This window comes from Urocampus carinirostris, chromosome 9 (assembly GCF_059441175.1).
Source record: "Urocampus carinirostris isolate Australia breed hairy pipefish chromosome 9, RoL_Ucar_1.0, whole genome shotgun sequence".
Lineage (NCBI taxonomy): Eukaryota > Metazoa > Chordata > Actinopteri > Syngnathiformes > Syngnathidae > Urocampus > Urocampus carinirostris.
The window spans coordinates 15,926,941-15,933,228 of record NC_142357.1 but is presented as its reverse complement, the minus strand read 5'-3'; the positions used below and the strand labels follow the sequence as shown (position 1 = coordinate 15,933,228).

The 6,288-nt window shown below is 37.3% G+C and overlaps 1 pseudogene; it reads left to right on the top strand.

Moving 5' to 3' along the window:
• Nucleotides 1-5,125: 5,125 nt before the first annotated feature.
• Nucleotides 5,126-5,273, top strand: LOC148359424 (U2 spliceosomal RNA; annotated as a pseudogene).
• The last annotated feature ends 1,015 nt before the right edge of the window (nt 5,274-6,288 follow it).

Genomic DNA, 6,288 nt, shown 5'->3' with positions numbered 1-6,288 from the left:
GAGAAATAAGACATACGGTTGGGTTTCATAACATATTTTATAACTTGATGTTGATTTTGAGTTGGGGTTTTATAAACAACAAGCAAAATGATCGGGCATTGCCCGGCCGATAGAAGATTGAATTTGGCTGCTTGGAATGGGCGGTCGTCGGGAGAAGCAGTACCCAACTTGGATGCCAGAGGACATTAAACAACCCACAAAAGTAGACTGAAGGAAAGTACATGTTTATTGATTTTTTGAGGATTTATTGCAGGTATTTTGACACAAAACAGGGGTAAAGACTCACAGTGGCCTCAAGTACGACTTTTTTCGCAAAAGTCTGTTCAGTCGGAGCATACACGCACACACACACACACACACACACACACACACACACGCACACACACACACACACGCACAAATCAAAATGAATAAAGTATTTTAGATTATATTTAGACTGGATAGATTTAGATTAAAGATTGCAATAGATTAATGAAGACATCTGTTGTCAAAATAATGGGCAAAAATTGTAATGTCTTAAATGATAATTTGTAAGACTAGTTAAGCTTTGATTTCCAAGTTGTTTAGCGTTTGAACTTCTCTCAACACATGCATTTGCAAAGCAACCGATCATTTGACAGGAAGTGCGTAGTTTAGTGTGCGTGCTTTCTTCTGAGTTTAATTTATCTTGCTAATTGTGTTTACCTGACATTTATTGTCACAGCGGGATCATTAGAGTGTGCTTCCGTAATCAAAAGTAACAACAGTGTGCCTTATTTCAAACTCTTTCCATCCACACTTTCATTCAGCTTTTGCCCGATACGATTCCAGGATTCCTTTTTTGGATTTGAGTACACGCTCTAAACATGAATGTGTATTTTGATGCAGGTTCAAAATGCGCCAGTAGACACGAACTGTAATTTGACATCATATCGATGTATATTGATAAGTATATCTGTCCATCAATTAATTTTCCGAAGTTGACTACAACCAAGTTGTTAAGTCAATACAAGAAAAAAAAAGGGGATAGTTTGTATTATTTAGTGCTTCTAAGTGGTAAAAACATAATTAATCTGAAAAACAAACTATAATTATGTAAATCATGAGTCAAACATCATATGCACATGCATTTTTTTTTCTGAATTTGTATTTATTTTTATATGAGGCTCACCTGGATGCAGCTGACATGATGGGATATTATCTAAGTGCTATTTTTTTTTTCCCAATTGTATTTATAGTTTCATTTTTTTTCTTGCTTTAATTTTTTTCTTTTCTTTCTTCATACTTATCTTTTCATATCCTTTTTTCGCAATTTCCTAAATTAAATTAGATTTTCAAATTATTTTGTTCATTTTTTAATTGTTTTTTTCCCCTTTTCATTTTCTTTTTCTTTTTATTCTCCTTTCTATTTTTCGTTTTATTCCTGCTTCCTTCTAAGTCTTTCTTTTTCCTTTTTTCTATTGTCTGTCCTCATCTCCATCTGTTTTTCCCTCTCTTTTCATCCTTTCTTCTTTCTTGTTCCCCTTTTCCTTATTATTTTTAAGAAATGCAGGGCAAAAAAATGAGAGAAAAAATATTCTCTGTTCTCCATAGTTTGTATTCTTCCTTGTGCTTTGTGGCACTTGTTTTTCTTCTAGCACGGCAAAATACAGTGACATCTATTGGTCAAATATTAGACACTGTCCCTTTAAGGAGACAACGACGCACATCTGAATAAGGATGGAAGGATGCAATTTCTCTGAAAAAGGACCAAAACCTAAAGTTATTGACTTTAACTTGAGTTTTTAATGAAATAAGCTACATTTTTTTGCTAAAACATATTATTTATGGGGCAAGAGAAGTGTATTTCTGAACAGTTTTTTTTCTTTAATAAATTCAATTTGACTAGTCAATAATAAAATCAAAAGATTTGAGAAAATAGTTGCTTGCAGAGTGAGATCAGTGTAATTTTAAACTGTTTTAAATGTATGAACCAGTGGGTAAAGAAGAAAAAAATGATTCGCCTCAATTTTCTTTTATAGAGGACCATTCTTTTTAAATTTAATATATTTATATATTTATATATATTGTATTTTCTTAATTATTTATTCATATAATGGAGCCCAAGGATGTTTTTTTCCACCGGAAATTATCAAGACAAGTCAAGAAAAAAAGCCCTCAAGTATAACATACGATCATATTTGGATCGTATTTGATTATGCAAACCAAGCAGTCACGTCTCGTGAATAATCTTCACCCTGAACTTTCGGAAAGCCTCCGCGCCAAAGTAGTTTTTGTGTCAGCCAGGACCTGAAAGGGAAGTCTCTTCTCCCTCGCGTTGCCTTCAGGCTCTTCTGCCCCTACTCAAACGCACTCAAGCAGACAAACTAAATTAAATAAAGGAGACGATGGCATCCCATAATACCCCTGTGTCATGGCCACAATCTCAACAGTCGCCTTCATGGATGCCCCATCGGCTCTCGTTAGCAGCTACGCTAACATAAGCGAGCTTGGTCTGTAAATGGCTTATTTCATATTTGCGAAGAGTAAGGGTGGTTATCGATACTAAGCGAGAACTTGGATTGGATCGATACTATTGTCTTGGGATTCATAGTGTCTTCCCCATTTGTCTAGCACTTTAATATTTTTGTTCAGAGCTCGTAGGATTACATTTACATAATGATCATGTTTGATTCTATTGGGTTTACACTTACTTTTCACTGTTGATTTTATTTTGAAAATATTGTGTAATGGATGGTATTTTTGTTGTCTAGTTGACATTCTTATACGATATTTGCATTTTTTTTTCCATTATAGATTTTTGGTATGAGTCTCTTGACTTTTGTTCTGAGTCATCTGTTTAGTCAAAGCACTCACCCTACTGTTAAATGTTTTTTTTTACATTGTATATCGTACACCACAGGTCTGCAAACCAAGCTTTGGAAGGCGCCATAACAGACCCCCCAACAAAACAACCACAAAAACGGACGTAAACAATAAAAAATAAACATATACACTATAGCTGGAGCCACAAAAATGATAAACCTTATAAAATTAAACCTAAGATACATAGCAATATACATATATGTGCATATATTATGTCTCCATTCATTGAACCATTAATGCTCAAACAAAATGGACCACTCCAGGTACCTTGGTAATGTTGGAAACAGTACAATAATTGTTCTTCTTTTTTTGTTGTTGAGTAATTTCTATACACTACTGTTTTTTCTTGTTGTTCTTTTAGCATGGGTACATCCAATAATGTGCACATCAATATCAAAGAGGAAGGATTGAGGATTTTCGCAGCCAGTCTTTGTTATTACAGCTAGCGATGCAGTTACATGCAAGGCAAAAGCTAAATGTAATTATTTCTACGAGTTAGTCATTCAATTTTAATACCTATTCCAAAGAAAATTATCACACAAAAAATACATATAAATTTCAATATCCCAACTTTTAACGTTTTCTAGAGCCACAGGTTGTGGAGTTTTGGTTTACAGAAAGTTTACATTTTCTGACTTTTTTTTCCAAAATAAGGTGTAATAGAAGGTATTGTATTTGTCATGTTGATATTGTTATATTTGTATTTTTGCTTCAGCGCTGCCTTTTGGTTTGACTCTAACCTTTGTTCTGAAATCTAATATTTACATTTATTTTTATATGGCTAAAGTTAGCATTGTAATTTATTATTACAAGTTAAACCATTTCAGCATCTAAAATCACTGTGCTGTGTTTATCATTATTATGAACTAACACAAAGTGATCATGACATTTCCAAGCAAAAATAATCGGATTGGATCGAATCGACTCCCAAATTCCAAATATCGCCCACCCCTAGCCGAGAGCCAAAACGATTTGCTGACTTCTGGTCTGGGGATTATATCCTGAAAGGCGTGGAGGGAAGTCCTGGCCCGAGGCCTTTTGGGACTCAAAGAGATCCCAAAAAAGAACAAGTGCTCGTCTGTCTGCAGCCGACAAACAATCTGCCATGTTCGCCAACATGCTGATGGGCCCCAAAAACTGAATTATTCTCTTTGCCATCGCAAGTTGCTTTCATGCCCCAGCCACAGAAACCGTGACGAACTCAGAGAGTTCAAAATGACTCCATTCAAGTTCTACCAAGGAGGAAGGCAACCTTCTAACACAGGGTTTGGTCACGTTTTTGACCCACACCAAATATTCACCATTCAACCAAACTGCTAAACCTGCTCTTCAGACAAAATTGCATTTAACTGTGAAATGACAAAAATAATGCCAGAGGCTGTGTCCCATCTCCACAAATACACCACTTAAAATGTTTCTCCCTTCCGCATTTGCCTAAGAACATTGAGGCTAATTTTGACCGTCAATGATGTCGTGAATAATGGTTTCAAAACATGGTGCAAGCAGAATTCCAAGGTAAAATAGTCCCACAATACTGCAAACAGAAGGATATGGATGTATTAAAATTTTGGTATGTAACGTGGACTCAGCTGTAAGCTTGAGAATCGAGTGGTCATTGTTCGTTCTCCATTCTGTTTTATAGATACACGTGTTTGAAACCTTTGAAATCTACAAACATTGGTCTTAAAGGACCTCAAGCGTGTCTTTTTGTTCATAATTTGTGCAAACCATGCTTGAGAAAACATCCAGGAAATGATAGAAGGCAGACGCCACACTTGCAGATATATTCTGAAGCATCCCATTGGCAAAGAGTTTGAAAAAAATCCTACTGATATTCCTTCTTACCAGCCTTAAAGGAAGAGAAGTGCTCTGCTGCTAGTGATAGGAGCAAAATGTTGCACTCCCGGCCTTAATGTGTTAAAGAGTGACTTTTAACTCCAAGCCAGATATACTCGAGAAGTGAGACATACTTTGCCCAGAGGGCGCTGGGCGAGAGGGTTCTGCCCATCCCTACTGCTCACCCAATCAAATTGCTCTCATTGCTTGGCAGCATTTCCTGTGTTTACTGTTGATTCTGTGGGTTTCCATAATAAAGTGCCTCAACAGTGAAAACACATTGTTTAATAAGCTCCATATACAGGCTTCCATAGAAACATATTGCCAAAACAGGGTCTGTTGTGAAACACCATGGCCTTAAACTGTTGTTGGGACTATCCACTATATATTCTAGACCAAACCAAATGCATAGACTGAAAAAATATAGAGAAGATATTAACAGTCCTTAGCTTGGCCTTTTGGCTTTGATGCTAGTTCCTTAGCTTGGCCTTTTAGTTTTGATTTTTGCATTCCGGAGATGGAATAAGAGCTTGCTCTGTCCACTCCACGCATCGGCCCGGTATTGCAGTACCTCCGGGAACGGTGCATTCACAATGATCGCAACAAGGCTTTAGGGCTAGGACCTTAGCTTGGCCTTTTGGCTGAGAGTAAGTGTCCCGGCTCCTAGGCTTTGTAGCGTATTATGAACTGACCGATAACGGATAATGAATAATGAATAACGAAGATAGATAAATAACCCTTAAACCCCCCCCCCCCCCCCTTTTTAATTCAAGAACAGGAACTCACAGGTTTTGGCAATCACCTGGGCAAAGCATAACCCAGTATGGTATGGAAATCATGACAGAAAAAATATCACCATTAACTACAAAGAGCTTTAACCTGTCACCATTTTTTTTCTAAAAAATCTTGGAGCTGTCATATCAGAAGAGGGTTTGGAACTTGAAATCACAGCCCAGTTAGCCACAAGACCATAGCAGTGAAATCAAAGATCTGACTCATGCACACGCTGGTTACTTCCATCTCCCTCTAGGCTAGCGAGACATGGACTCTCATAGCAAAGTTAGAAAGAAAAATCCAGGCCATGAAAATGAGATTCTAGAGGAAACTTTTAGGCATCAGCTACATAAAGACTGTAACCTTTGAATCGGTGCGCAACACCATAAAAGGGCACATTGGTCCCTGAAGAAAATTGTTTTCAACTGTGTACAGACGGCAACACCAGTGGTATTGTTACATCGCAAGATTATTGGTTCTGGACAAGATTATTCCCCGAGCAACTATCAAAGGAGGCAGGAATGAGGAAGACCCTAAAAGAAATGGACTGACAACATCAAAGAATGGACTAGTGCTAACTATGCAATGACCCAAAAGCATGCCAAGAATTGTCAGCAGTGAAAAAAAGAAGACCTCAGTTGTGTGAAACCATGTGATTTTATCTCCAAGCCAGATGTACTTATGAAAAGAGCCATACCTGGCTCGCAAGGCAAACGTTTCCAACCCCTGTTCTAAAAGTTACAGTAGATTCACTCTCCAACACATCAACACAGCTGTCTTCTTATTTTGGTCTTCATCACGCACAGTGCTGCATCAATATGATAACGGGGCGTC